Below are 16,105 nucleotides of genomic sequence, written 5' to 3' on the forward strand. Positions count from 1 at the left end.
TAAAAGCCACAGGGATGGGTGCGAATATCAAGCATGCGCTGGCAGGGCAGGGGTGAAGATGGAGGAGAGGAGCCCAGCAGCTCCCTTGGTAACAGGCTGGACCACGCTAAGCCTCTTAGAACAATTCAGGAGGACTCAGTATCCTATGGACTATGCATAATCCTTGGGCTTCAAGGATGGGGAAAGGAATTGATCCACAAGGGGCAGCTTGTCCTCCACGACACTGTCGGCTTCAGTTACGCGACCCTCTGTTCAAACGAATCCAGTGGAAAGCAAGCCAGAAGGAAACAGCTTGGGGAGTTTTACATAACTTCCTTTATAGCACGTTACTGTGATCACCTCATTGAGCTATTAGTTGTTGTTTTACTGTGGCTCACTTGTAAAGCAAACGTTTTCACAGGTGTGTGTATAAGAAAAGAAACTTCTGTATCTGTGGGATCCGCATTTGTGGAGCCAACCAACCACCAACTGAAAATGTTCCTTTTAAACACAATGGGCAGGCTGCGGAGATAGCTCAGAGGGTATAGTGCTTGCCTTGTACACATAAGGTCCTGGGTTCAGTCCCCAGGGGGTGCACACTTGTAATCTCTTGAGCTAGGGAGCTGGAGAAAGGAGAATGCCTAAAGCTGTACGGCTGCCCAGTCTAGTCTACTTGATGAGCTCCAGCGTAAGTGAGAGATGCTGTTCCAAAAATAAAAAAGAAACTGCAAAAGACCAACAAATAAACAACAGAAATCCCAAGATGGACAATGCCCAGAGAACAACACCTGAAGTGGTCCCCTTGCCTGCACATATATGATACATGGACCTGCACAATGCGTGTACACACAAAATGAAACTGCTGAACGTATACAGACATTTCCCTGCTGTTGGACTCTAAACATAATTACTTCTACTGCACTGAGTGTTATAAATAATAACCTAGTGATTTGATCTACGGTCTGTGGGAGAAGGTTGGAAACCATGAGCAAGATCTCTGCATTCGCTATAAGGAACATAGACACTCATGATGAGTGCATGCGTGGGGAGGAGGGACTGTGTTGCAGAGTGCAGTGCTATCTGACTTCATGCAACTTCAATACTGGAAAGGGTTCCTGAAAGGGAGGAGGTACTGATATATATGTGTGTGTGAGTGTGTGTGTGTGTGTGTGTGTGTGTAGAGAGAGAGACACATACACACATATATACATATATACACATATACATACATACACCCCCATATATTGCTATGTTTGTGATTGTGGTGCCTTGCAGAATTTTAACCTGGAAATGGAAGAAAGACGCTAAGGTTATAAAGAGTTTTAAGATTTTAATTGTGTGTATGTGTGGGTGTCTGTGTGTGGATTTGCAAATGCGAGTGCAGTGCTTATGAAAACCAGAAAAGGGTGTTGGATCCCTTGGCGCTGGTGTTTTAAGGCTGTGAGCTGCCAACATGGGTCCTGGGAACCAACCTCAGGTCCCCTGCAAGAATAGTATGTGCATTTAACCAAAGAGTTCTATAAACTCACATGCAAGGATTTTGGAGCGTGTCCCTGGTCAGGCTGCGCTTGAGACTTTAGGTGATGTTATATGATCTATCTGTACATATATACATAGAGATACAGACATAGGTATAGACGTCTTGGATCCCTCTCATGTGTGTTTATGTCTAGGGCCAAGCCTGTAGCAAATGCTCAGCAAGCGAAAGTATGATTCAATCATTTCTATTTAGTCATTGGCCCACAATGGTCAGAATCAAGCAAGTTAGATTTAACCAGTCAGTAGAGCTCTGAGGGCTTCCAGCCCAAGGCTGCCTGGGCTCCTAGCAACACGACCGGGTCAGAGCAGACCCCACCTCACCCACTGCTGGAACGTTTCTCCCCAGCATCTGCCCCTGATCACAAGCAATAAGGATGGGAACGAGCCTCTGGCCTGGAATGGACTCCACCAGCAAGGCCCTCCGTTGGTTCTGTTTGTATTCTCAGAGTGCTTTTTTGGTGTGGGAGAGTGTCATTTTCTGGCTTGCTTGGTTCTTTGGAGTGAAGAGAAGTGGAAACGAGGTTGCATGCAGATGGGCTTGGGTCAGAGGCCCTGAGCTTAACATCGCGTGGGAGGTGCATGGTAATGGGTTTGCAGAGCTTCTGGGAGACAGGTAACTCCTCTGATCACCAGTGCTTCCCTGATAAAGTGGGGTGTGCAGGCTGCCCCCCAATCCTTCAGAGACAGGTGGAAGCTACCCGCCAGCGACAGCACCGTGCAGGGAGGGATGAGAAGCACTGGGCTTGCAGCTTTTTTTTCAGTACCAGGAAAGGAGAAGCTTTTTTCCTACTGGGAAATATATATATATTTTTTTCCAGTGCTGGGGATCATTATACATAGGATACAAGTGCTCTACCATTGAGCTGCATCATGGGCTTCTGTGCAATTTTATGCCTGTGGGTGTGTGTGGGGTGTGCACGTGTGTGTGTGAGTGTGTAGAGGGGTTGCATGCATGCCTGGGCTCATTCATATGGAGACTCTAGGTCAATGTCAGGTGTGTTCTTTGGCTGCTCTAAACTTTACTCTTTGAGACACAATCTCTGTCTTAACCTGGAGCTCACTGCCTCAACCAAGGTGACCAGCTAGGAAGCCCTGGGGATGCCGTCCCCATCAGCCCGCCTCCTGCCATTTATTATCTAGTTATCTCAAGATCTATACAAGCAAATGTCATGGTAGGCCCCTACTGCTGCATGAGAAACTCCCCTCTCTAGTGAGTACCAGGCTCGAGGAAAATGCTTGGGCCTGCCAGGCTGCAGAGCCCATGTTTTACTTTACCAATGAGAGAAATGAAAAGTTGTAGACATTTGTGGAAAAAAAATCTGAATACTTGGGGTTCTAAGGCAGACATGGGATTAACAGTGCCTGAATGGTACTCCTCTATGTATCAAGCTGCTTTTCCTGAGAGCTGTCTGTTACCTGTGTCCCCCACCCCCTTGCTCTCCCCAAACCCCGCACTTTATTCTTTTGTAGGATGCCGTCTTGGCCTCTGGGCCTGGTCCAGAGCTCAGCTTGCTGGAGAAGGCTCAGCGAGCGTTTTGTGACTGATGAATGAAGGCAGACAGCTTCAGCCATGCACATGCCCCTAAAGGCACACGTGGAGGGCTCAGCCTGAATTGCTGCACGTGGCTGGCTGGAGGCTGGACTCCCCTTTCCAAGAGGAGATCAGGCTGAAGACCTTTGCTCTGGAGCACCAAAGCCTCCGGGAGGAGCCTGCTAAGTGCCCGAGGAGTTCCCAACATGGCAGCTGTGACTGGACTGGCCCGTGAATGTCAGGGAGGCATCCTCAAGTCTCCGGAGGAGTGGTTCTGATAGGGAAAAAGCACCTCAGACTTTTCTTTTTCATTCCTTCTTTTCCTCTCACAGTTCTTTTTTTTTTTTTTTTTTTTTTTTTTTTTTTTTTTTTTTTTTTGCATTAAGATTGTGTTAAAAGACATATAACATAAAAAATGGCCACTCTGTGGGGCTGGAGAAATGGCTCTGAGGTTAAGGGGCCATACCGTTTTTGTAGATGACCTGAATTCAGTTTCCAGCACCCACACGTGGGTGGCTTACGCTACCTATCACTTCAGCTCCAGGAGATCTGAAAGTACACACACACACACACACACACACACACACACACACACACACCAGAGTAACTACACTACCTTCGCCATTTTAAATGCGAAGTGTAGTAATGAGCCGCCCCTTCACCTCGCTGAATAACCTTCGCTACTGCCCACCTCTAACAAACTTTTCATTTTGCAAAAGTGGGACAGAGATCCCCATTTCTCCTCCTCGCTGACTGCCAGCCATCATTACTTTCTCCATTCCTTTAGGAATTTCATACGAGTGGAATCAGGCAATATATGTCCTTTCATGACTATCATTACTCGGTTAGTATGCTGTCCTTGGTACACACTGTAGCATATGTCACAACTCCCTTCCCTTTCAAGGACAAACACAGACACACCACAGGGTGCTTCTTCGTTCCTCTGTTAATGGAAGCACCAGTGGCTTCCATCATTTCTGCTGCTGTGAACGCCTTCGCTCTAGACATGGGCGTGAAATATCTGTTCGAGTCACTACTTTCATCTCCTTGGATTTACACACAGGTGTGGGCCTGCTGTACTCTCTTGTAACTAAAATAAAAATAATTTCCTAGGTGAACGCACCTACCCTTCATTCACTGAGTGAACCATTTCTTACCGGTGTATATCCCATGTCTGCCTGGGTCCACTGTTCCTTCTTGTGCCTCAGTTTCCTTATCTGTCAAACAACAGTCTCCGACAAATGAGACTGAATGGACTTTGGAGCTATAATGGGGACAACTGTGATGTCACCGTCAGGTGCTGTGCAGACTGGACACTGGAAGCACCAGACCCTTGGTTCCACCCAGCTCTGCGTGAGGCCACAGTGTGTCTCCCGTGGGTGAGCCTACTTGTTCCAGAGCTTTCTGTCTCAGCCGTGAGTGCTCGCTCGCCGGGCACAGCCATCCCGACCCCCATTCCTTCATGCAGCTCTGTCTCGTCGGGGAAACTGAAAGCAAGAGTCCTGCTGATGACCATGGCTCTCAAAGTAAAATCCACTTAGGTAAAAAACAGAGGTGAACTATTGCAGCAAAGATACAGCAGGGCAGGAGGGTGGAGGAGCAGGCATGCGGTGAAGCAGGCATGGACAACATAGACTTGACCCCACCAGCCTCCTTCCCAGCTAGGATGTGCTGAGTGTGTGAATCACAGGAGGCAAGGTCACGGCCAGGTGGTGCCAGGCGGTCCTCGATGTCCCAGAAGAACTCAAAAGGTCCACTCAATAGTCCCTTTTCCTGGCTCAAATCCCCTGCTCACCCCAGGTTTCCTTGAAGGGTTTGTTGAGAGTCATTTGAGGTGGGATTTTGGGGGAGCCGTCTCTGTACTAGAGGGAGGTGTCTGTGGGGAAACAGCCTCTTGGTTTCACGCTGACCCCAGCACACTAAGCTGCTGCCAGACTCTTTCCCCAGCACTGTACCACAGTGCTGCATGTAGAAATGACGCTGTTTCTAGACCATTGATTCAGGCTCAGAGAGGGTGAGGATTTTGTTCATGCTCATGAAGCCAACTGATGGACAAGAGGTCAGGATACAGTCCTGCCTTGAATCCCAATATGCGTCACAGTCAGGCTTTGATGAACAAGAGTCCAAGCAGCTCGGCTCTCACTGCAGCCCAGACATCCATTCTCCAACACTTTCTGAGCACCATCTCCTCTGGATGAGGTCTCAAGTTTGGCTCTGTTGCTGTTTGCACTTAGATGGCTCTATGACTGTCCTAAGCATTTCTGGCCTTACCAACCAGATGCCAGGAGTACCTGTCCAGTATGACCAAACCAAAAATGGTCTCAGCTCATTAACCAATGCCTCATGGAGTCACAGAGGCAAAACCTTTCCTCATTGAGGAGTAATGATCCACAACTATTTCCAAAGGGTGGTCTTTGGAATAGCAGCAGCAACAAAATGGGGGAATTTGTACAAAATGCAAATGCCAGCTCTGGTCCATGCCTCCTGAGTCAGATACCCTGAGTGAGTGAATCGAAATCTGAGCCGTGATAAGCTTTCCCCTAGGGTGATTATGACAAGGTGCAGGTCCAGGATCCTTAGCCCTACCAGCATATCAGAACCACTTGGACATCCTAAAACAGCAACAAGAAAATACACTCTACAAAACAATGCCAGGCTTAGATATGAGATAGCTAAAGGGTGGGCAGGCCTTTCCTAGCATGTGCAATTCTCTGGCTTCTCTTCTCAGCACTACAAAATAAATAAATAAATAAATAAATAAATAAATAAATAAATCCAAAGCAAGAAAAAAAAATCCATCCTTGGCTTCAGGCTGACAAATTCTAAATTAAGAGTGGTCATAGGCTGAGTGATATTTGGATGTAGCATGGACCATACATACATAAGACTGTAATCTGGCAAGGTGGTACTGTCTGGGGAGGCTATGGCATCGTAGTTTGTGTAAACATACTTGGTGATGGTTGCACAGCAATGAAGTCAGCTAGTGGTCATGCGAGGGGTCCTCCGTGAAACCTCACAAGGTGTTGGGGGCTTGGATTGAGCCTTCCTTGGAAATCCTCAAGTAGCAATATATGCTCAGACTCTCTAGCCCCTACCTTTGACCCCCTACATTTAAACAACCACACCTCTTTTCTCCAGCCCTCTGCTCTACCTACAGACTAAGGGAGGCTCACCCTTGATTTTTCCCCATGCTACCAAAAAGCATCTCCCTCTACTCTCTGACCAAACACTCAGGACATTTTCCTGCTCACTGATTTCCTTTCCCCCCATTCAAGTTTGGAGTTATTAAACCACGGCCCGTGGCTGCGCCGTCTTATTGATTTTATTGTGGAGAGCCCGGGGATATTCTAATGATGTACGGCTCAATAAATGAAAACTGGTGGGATGGATATTGATGGCGTATGGTACATTTCCCCGCAATTCACTGGGTCCCAGTCACTTGGCCAGCTACACATCATCTGTGAAAACGCCGGCTGCAGCCCGTGAGTTCTGGTCCACCTTTCTGGTATGGCCTTTTCCAGGCACCAGAGATGAAAGGGCCATTATAACAAAGATAACACAATACTCTGTGCCCTCCTGGTTGTGTGGTTTTACATCTTCTTTCCGTGTTGTAATGGTGAAGAGACAGAACAGATTATCCCCATTTCCAAGATAAGAAAACAGACACTCAGAGCAAGTAGCTGATCTGGCCTGATAATAAATTACAGGACCCTGATTCAAATCTCATTGTTAGGACTAAAACACTCATGCCAAACGGTGCAAGAAAACAGCCAAACTTGGCTACCTAGTGAATTTGAGGCTACCTGAGACATCCTCTCAAAGGAAAAAAAAAAATCTACACTTGGGAAATGGTGTAATTAGTAAACTACCTGTAATGCAAGCCTGAGTATCTGGTTAGCTCTCCAATACCCATGTAAAATATTGAGTGTGTCACCTTGTGCTTGAAGGGTGGAGACCAGAGGGTCTCGAAGTCATTGGCCAGCTTAGTCAAATTAGTGAGAGTGCCTGTCTCAAATGGTAAAGGTAGAAAGTGACTGAGAAAAAACATCCGAGGTGGACTACCAGTCCATACACAAATACACACACAAATACACACATACACACACACTCTCTCTCACACAAAGTTGTGCATACACTCACATAAATAAGTTTGTATATCATATCACAGAGCAATACACATATACTTCCACACACAGACATGCACACACCACAGAAATAGGTATGTATGTCATAACACATACAGAGACATGCACATACCACAGAAATAAGTAAGTATGTCAGACCACACACATACACATATACAGACATGCTCACACTCACAGAAATAAGTATGCATGTCATAACACACACACACGCCCACTTGGACATGTGCACATACTCACAGAAAGAAGTATGTGTGTCATACAGCACATACATACATACTGGGGAGAAAAAAAGATGGCGGCTCCATGTTCATGTTTTAGCTCCCATCCTCCTTTCACCATTGCTTCTCTGAAGGCGCCCACTTGAGTTTGAAGACACCATCCTTGAGTAGACAGGGCTGCCCCATACATCACCGGGCATTCAACATCACTAGTCTCCAAAACAGCCTTCCACCACTCATATTTTCCAAGCCTGCCCAGGAGACAAAGAGTACCCAGAAAGATGGATGTTGCCCTGCACTAGGGAAGGGAGTAATGCCCCTCACAAAAGCCTTTGCTCCCAAGAAGCAAGCTTTCAGAAAGGGGAGATGATAAACATAAGATCTCCATGGTAGGGTATGCAATAGTGGCCATCAGGACTCTTACTATGCATAATGCCTCCCAAGGGAGGGGCTCTCCTCTCTGTCCCGCTCCAACCTCGCCCCCACCACTCTAGTTCAGTCCCTCTTTCCATGAAGCTACCGTGAAACCCCTCTTCTGTTCTTCAATGCCCAGGAAGCAGGGTCTTTAGCAAAGATACCATCAAAAGGAGTTACTGTGGCAGTTCAGATGCTGAAGCCCACCATGCCATAAAGCCTAAGTCACCATGCTAGAGATGTGCACTTAGTCAAGGGGAAGAAGTGGGTTAAAGGAGCTTACAAGGGTGGAGCCCTGGGTTCATGGGATTGGTGCCCTTTGAAGAGGAGAAACCAGAAATCTACTCCCTCCAGGACAAAGAAGGCAGCTACCTGTAGTTCAAGAAGGGGATACTTGCCAGAACTCAGACTATGCTGGCACCTTGACCATGGACTAGGTGTTTCCAAATACTGGGATAATGCATCTCTCTCCTTGAGAGCACCGATCTCATGTTCTCTTGCCATGGTAGCTCTACTAATCTGATTACTACCCAAGGTGGTATGGACATGTCCTATGGGCTGCAGTCTACAGAATGAGCGATAAGGTTACTGGACAACAGTGAGGGAAGAGAGTCTCCCCCCAGAGGGAAGAGGGCACATGTCCTGTAGAGCACACTAGCATGGTAGATGGCAAGATGGTCCATATGGGTGGCACACAGAGGCCAAGCATTGGAGGGGGATGGCCGGACAGGAGGGACATTATTTGGGGATGTGGGGATCATTCTAAGGGGTGCATTGAGAGAGCCGCTGCCCCAGGTTCATTTTCCACAGCGGGGAATGGATTGCCAGCAGGACCCATTTTGCCATTCCCAAGTAAACAGTATAATGTACAGCTTTGCAGCGCAAAATGGGGAGCAGGCACGAGGCAGGGGTCCTCTGTAGCCTCCTGCAGCCTGGAGCTCACGGCTAATGCCTGCTCGCAGATGCACTTCTTGCCTTCTGACCCAGAGGTGGAAGCTTCCAAGTTCTTCCTGGAATCTTTCGTTGCTTGACATTTTCATCTCTGTCCCCTCTTTCTTCTCTTGAAGGGACTCACAGGCTCGATAAATAGGGACTGAAACCAGCAGTGACTCATCTGTTTTTATTACCTCAGGGCCTCTTGAGGAGCAAACAACTCTTATTTACTTCTCAGGGTAAGGGTTTTGACATCAGGTTTATTTTCTCCAACTCTCCAAGGACTAAGCGAGTAACACTTGAAAGTTAACAGTACATTAATTAATGCCAAATTGGTTGGAATTTTCCTAATAAAAATCCTTATAGTAATCACATTATGGGCCATTAACGCTGCCTCCTGATCATAAACCATGAATATGCGCTGCAGGTGCTCGCTTTTCAGCTTTTTAAGAGGGGACATTTCCCCATATTGGCAACCATTTGTCATGTTAATGCTGTCACAGTGCCCAACTCGGACAGGAGTCCTTAAGCTTTGTTCACTTGGTGCTGGTCCGTAGGCCAAGCCCTTCCCACACAGCATCATCACAGAGGAACCTTGCAAACACTTGCAAGTGATGCCAGCATGTCTGCTGTTTAAAAGGGGGAAACTGAGGCACACAGGGAGTAATTTGCCAATAGCCATGTATTTAGAAAGTGATAGAGCAGCCTGATTCTACGACTTTTTCCATCCTGCCTCCTAAGACAAGAATGTCAAGTGAACCTCAGCATCAGGGTCCTTTGTAAGTTTCCTACCACGTGGCATATGGCCTAAATGTTAGGTTTATTTCAACAGTGATTAGCAGCAGAAGTCAAACCAATGGAGTGCACATTTTCCCCTTTTTGTTTGTTTTCTCCATCACCGGGCTTCCAGGATGTCAGGTTGACAATGTTGGGGACACCTGGAACATAGTGGTAAGTTAATGACGCAGGAAGAAATGGATATTGAAATGTACACTTGAGAAAGTTTGTGGTAGCGGGACATCCCAGGATCCACTTCTCTGTCATGGCCACCCCTGGGTGGGAATAAAATGCACAGACCACAGACTCTGCCCTAGGGAAGCTGAGGTCCTGGCATTAAGAAAAGAGGAAACTTCTTTTTTTTAGCCCTGAGAGCTTTAGCTCCTTGGGTTCTCTTGGTTGTTTCTTTGATTTCCTTGTCTATACAGAAAGTTTGGACTGCAGAACAGGACAACACATAGGGCAACATTAAGAAATTAAGAAGGTGAGATGGCTTAGTAAGTAAAGATACTCGCTGTCAGGCTTGCCAGTCTGACTCTAAGTCCCGGAACTTACAAGGTGGAAGGAGAGAACTGAGTCCCTCAAGCTGCGCATGCACCACACAAATGCACACATGTACCATGGTACTAGCCTATGCACATACAAATAAATTTTAAAAATATTAAAAGAAGGAAGAAGGAGAAGGAAATCTATATCCTGGTGTATCTAGCTGTTGGTCATATAGTTCCATAAATAGATTATACAAGTAAGAATACAAGTGATACATTCCAATTTGCAGTATCTCTCGGGCCCCCAGCAACATGCTCTATGTCTTTTCCATGAAGATGAATACTACCCTCCTCTCTCTGCCCACTTTTAAAATATTCACAGAGCAGGTACTGTGAACAGCTGCCCTGTCAGCTGCCAGGACACACAAATGGGTAAACTGATAGGGACTTTGTCCCCAAGAAGCTTAGAGTCTGGTGGAGCTGGAGTGTGGAGGACACGTGCCAGCTGCAATGAAGAAGAACGGGCTGCCGGGGGAGAAGGTGACAGTTCTAGGAAAGTTTCTAGAAATTTCCGAGAAAGCCACAGTGAAGCTAAGAGCTGAGAGCGGAGGAAGAGACAGTGAGGCATTGAAGGTATCAGTGGGCCGGGGAGATGCTTCGGTGGGTCAAGTACTTGCCTTGTGAGCATGAGGACTTGGGTTCAGATTCCCAGAACCCAAGGGAAGAAAGTTGGGTGATGTGATACATGCTTGTGGTCATGGTGATGACGGTGTGATGGGAACCAGGGAAAGGTAGACTCCTGGAGGCCGGAGTGCCAGTTAGCCTATTTGGTGAACTAGGCCAATGCAAGTCAGGGTCTCAAATAGAAAGGTGCCTGAAAAATGACCCGACACCCAAGGTTGTCCTCTGACCTCACCATGCGTGTGCACCCCCCCCCCCAAATGATCATGCACACACAGACGACTCCATTCCACAACAAAGAAGATATCACCGAAAAAAGAAAGGCGAAGATGGTTTCAATTTGAAGAAAAATGAGGGAGAGGAGGGGTACACGGAATGGGGGGTGTTCGTTGTACTTCTGCTAGTGTTGGCTGTACTTTGGTCATTTCCTGTATTGTGGAAACTTTCGTAGCATAATAATCAAAACACTTCGAGCAAATAGTTAATGGCCTTTTGGTTCTTCCTTGATGGGCTATAAGGCCAGTAGTTTCGGTGCCTTGGTTGCCCTTGGAGAGAGCGTGAACTGCAAATTACTGCTTTCACACATACTCATCTGCAGGTCTCACCTGCCAGTGGACCCCATTCGCCTTCTGAGACCATACCCAAGCTTGTGCTGGGGGCAAACCTCTCAGATACATGGGGTGTGTTAGGCAATCACACCGTGACCCATCTTACTCCAAGTACGGACCATGTCCACATCCTCAGCTCCTCATATTCCCTCTGTCTGTGTTTAATACACACACACATGCGCGCACACACACACACACACACACACACACACACACCCTCACGACACTTCCTGGGACTGACTAAAATGTTACCACCCTGGGCAGCCTGAAGGGTGACTACAGATGAAGGTCACTGCAAAAGGTTATTTTAGGAGCCTTCAAGCATAAGGCAACAGAAATTCACTCATTTATTTGGAAAATAGCCGTAAATGCCATCGGTTAGCTAAGCCCTTCTGTGACATGCCCACCACGGGCTCATGTGTTTGAACATTTGCCCTAGGCTGGTGGTGCAGTTTGAGGAGGTTGGGCTCCTTTGTATTACTCAGCCTAGTTAGAAGGGGGTCACTGGGCAGGGGCAGGGCTTAAAGGCGATGCCCACTTCTGTTTCTGGCCCAAGGCTTCTGCTTGCTGGACCATAGAGCTACATGGAGTCACCACTCAAGTTCTCGCCACTATTTATGGAGCTGCCCGGTCTACTGAGTCCTCCCACAACAACGGATGGTGCCCTCTGGCTGTGAACCAAAATAAACCCTTTCTAACCTTAAGTTGCTCTGTCAGGTATTTGGTACCCATCACAAGAAAAGCAATAATACAAATTCGGGAGTGCGGTGGGTCAGGTGGAGGGACAGTGCCACTCATTTAAGGAAGAATTATCAAGCGCTGCTACCCGGTACCAGACTTGAAATTCAGGCACTGGATCAGCCTGACTCTTTTTCTCCCAGAGAGCCCTGTAGTGAGTGAGGAAAGGCTCTGAGATGCTGTGCCTCGTCTCGCACCATCAGAGCCTCTTCTGGCAGCCAGCACTTGCCTGACGTATTTGAAGACATTGGTGTGAGAGTTATGGTCTCATTCTACCAACCATTGCAGACGTGGGAAGATTGACTTCTCACCTATGGCTTGGGACTGGAACTGAAGCCTAACACCCTTCTAAAATAAATAAAGAAAACCTCCTAAGGAGCTAGAGAGAAAGCACACTGTAAACAGAGGCACAGCGCACCTGGAGAGGGCAGAGCTTTGATCTTCAGACAGGACGGGGTTAGACAACCCACGCTCCTGCGGCTCCTGAAGGCTATCAGCGGTGACAACAGCTTCAATTAAATTAAATCTAGTCGGCTCCACACGGAAACACGTGTAATGTTAATTTCATGGGTGTATCAACGTGTAAACCTAACAGATGATACTTAAATGAGAAAGGCAGAGAGGTGGCATTTGGTTAGACAATGCATCAGTGGGCAGGGTTTGTTGAAACTGCCATTTAAAAAATACGAGCACAATTCAAAGTTGAGCAAGCTGTCACTAGGGCCAGCCACCTAGGTGTGTGTGTGTGTGTGTGTGTGTGTGTGTGTGTGTGTGGTGTGATATTTGTTAGTGCCCATGGTGGGGAGGTGCACATATGTGCAGGGGCCCATGCTGAGTTCTCTACCTTCATTTTAAAGGCAAGGGCTCTCAGTGAACATGGAGCTCTCGGATTCAGCTAGGCTGGCCGGCCAGTGCATCCCAGGAACCCTTCCTCTCTCTTCCATCCCAGGGCTGTGTTTTGAGCCACTAAGTCAGGATTTTCGTGCGGGAGCTGAGGAACCAAACCTAGGTCCTCATGCTTGAATGGCAAGAACTTCATAGATAGGCCATCTCCCCAAACTCCCAGGCATTTTTGACAGGCTGTCGCTACACATGTGCTATAAGCCAGACAATTGGCTTGGTTTTGGTTAGCTGCTTAGCTGCATTCTCCTTCTTTATTCCCCACCACCACCACCAAACACATGACACAAGCGCCATTCCTATACCCAGGCTGCTTGCTTCCAGGGCAATTCCGTCTTACACTCCTGAGTCTCTCTCTGATGGAGACAGGAGGGGCAGGGATGGATTTGATGAACACAAATCCAGTCAACTGGCTGCCTCAGAAATAACCGTCACTTGTACCGGTGTCCTGGTTTGAGGGACCAAGTGAGCCACTGGAACCCCATTCAGATGCATGGATCCACCACAAGGAGAGAACAGGGTTTCGTGTAACTAGCACAGTGTGAATGCTCTAAGCCAGCATGTCCCACCTAGGGGCAGTCTAGCCCCCAGCCTAACCCCCAGGGTCATTTATGAGGTCTAGAGAAATTTTCAGGCATCAGAACTGGGGGAGTCAGACTTGCACAGAAAGCTGGGCAAGCTACTGGACTGTGGGCCGCCGGGATGCCACGCCCCCAACAGCAAGGACTCATCCTGTCAGCAAGTCGAGTGCTGAGACTGAGAACCCGTCGTGAAACAATGCACCTCTTAATGGAGTTACAGGGGAAACAAGTAAAACTACGGGCGCCCGTGTTCAAGTCCTGACTGAACTCACAGCACGCTCTAGCGACCCACCATAATGACTGCTCTCCTTACGTGTCCTTGTTGGTGAATATCACGAAAATCAGGGTATATGTAGGAATGGAAGTCATTAGGAAAACAAGCAACAAATGCTAGTGGGGATGGGAACACACACACTCACACACACACACACACACAACCCTCTTCTACACTGTTGGTATGTAGAGAAATGTATGAACGCTGTGGAAATCAGTATGGAACCTCATCAAAACCACTAAAACCAGACCTACCACGTGACCCTGCTGTGCCACTCCTGTGTGCTTACTGGAAGGACCCACAACTCAAAAATATTGCAGCGACGCTTGTACGCTGGCATTTGTGACCACCCCATTCACTACTGCAAAGTTCTGAAGCCGGCCTAGGTGTTCAGCAGCAGGATTGGACTGGGCTAACACAGTGAGATTTGTGTCTGCAGAAAGAAAGGGCTGCAGCTGGAGAGAAGCAAACTGCCAAGCAAATTTCAGCCAATCTTAGAATCCAGATGACTCACGTGTTCTGTCCTCCGTGGTTCTTCAACTGTATATTGATTAAAAGAAATCATGTCTGTCTGTGTAACACTAACATAATCATGTAACTGCCTAGGGGAATAGTGGTAGGGCAAAAGAGACACAAAGGAGGGGAGAAGGGTATTGGGGGCATACGTTCAACATGCAGTATGTATCTGTATGAACACTGAAAAAAGATAACGAGTGCATTAAGGAAAAGAGGACACCTGAGTGATTGGGATGAGATGCTGATGGAAGCCTGCAGACGGCACTTCACCTGCTTCAGGGTCAGCGTGAGGCAGCTGTGGCAGTTTACAAAGAGGGCTGACATTTGTTAAGTGCCTCTCCCTGTCTCTCTCTAGCAAGCCTTGAATTGCAGGGAACATATTCTAAGACTAACCTGTCAGCCGGTGACAACTAAATTACTAACCTTGCCTCCCCCTCTGCCCCATATCCCTGTCAGGTACGCAGCCACGAGAGAAAAGCTTCCTGGAGAAGTGTTCTCAGCACTGGGAAGGTGACCCTTCTGCCAGAATTAGCCACATGATGCATGTGCTTCCTGAAGACCCGAGGACTTGGGCTCGGTTGCAAATATGCATATTGGGAGAGAACGGCGTCTGACCAGAGCAGCCAAGCGAAGTTGTTGGAACACTTACTGAATCCTACTTCTGCCTTTTCCTTGGCACATTTTATAACCTATTTCCCAGCATGCTTTGCAGCTGTGTCTGGCCAAGAGGCTGTGCTTTTGCCAATAAGACAGAAGTGCTGGGGCTGGCATAGCTTCTAGATTTGAATGTGGATGCCTCCTGTGCACATGTCATATTGTTTCCTCCCCAGAGGGATGCAGATTGAACACAGAGACAGGTGCCTCTAAAATGAGGGGTGCAGATGTGATCTGACTCATCTGACTTTCAGGAGAGCTCGTGGGCAGGGCGCGGTCCCCTTCCTTAGGAACCCTTGGATTAAAAGAAGCATAGCCTCATAAAGAGTACTAGCTTCACAGAAGGAGCCTCAGATTAGACATTGTGCCCTGCATGGCCTCATGTCATGGCCAGAGATTCTTATAACACATACACACAGAGAGAAAACAAATGCACACATACAAACATATCCACACCACACACACAATTGGCCCTCTCCATATCCAACCAGCCATGGAAATACTATGCCCACACTGAACATTCAATTCTTCTTGTCATTATTTCCTACGCAATACAGCCTAATTATTACTTGCATATCGTATTCATTATACTAGGCATTAAAAACGATCTAGAGAGGCTTTGAAGTACAGAGGAGGTTGTACAGAGGTATAATGCAGATAAGACATCATTTTACACAAAGACCTTAAGCATCTTTCATACCCACTGGGATGCTGGAACCAATTCTTTGAGGATAACTGTGTATACATATGTTCATATACACAATACATATATGTATATATTTAATATTACATATTAGCTTGAATGAGGACATGTATACCTATATACACATACACACACACGTATGTTTGTGTAACTGAAATTCTCACCATCTCCTTAAATCTCAGTTGCTTCTTGCCTTTTATCCTTCATACATCATTCCCTGACTTGTTCTTCCTTTGCAAATTGTGGAACTGGTCCACAATTTGCAGGGTCCAGCACACATGGAAATGCGGGTGCCCTGCTAAAAGCATACTGGGAGTTGCAAGCACGTGGAAGTGGAACCCTAGACTCAGCACAGTTCTCTCCATGAGGGAGTCCCATGGCTGCCCGGGGCACAGAGTCCTCAGAGCTCGGCTGCTTGTCTGCAGG

General features: G+C 47.4%; 1 protein-coding gene across 2 annotated transcripts in view; it reads right to left on the minus strand.

Moving 5' to 3' along the window:
• Xylt1 (xylosyltransferase 1) overlaps positions 1–16,105 on the minus strand; it is a 290,019-nt gene that overhangs the window by 80,034 nt on the left and 193,880 nt on the right. The gene's annotated exons all lie outside the window — the stretch shown is intronic.

The sequence above is a fragment of the Meriones unguiculatus genome, chromosome 14 (assembly GCF_030254825.1).
Source record: "Meriones unguiculatus strain TT.TT164.6M chromosome 14, Bangor_MerUng_6.1, whole genome shotgun sequence".
Classification (NCBI taxonomy): Eukaryota; Metazoa; Chordata; class Mammalia; order Rodentia; family Muridae; genus Meriones; species Meriones unguiculatus.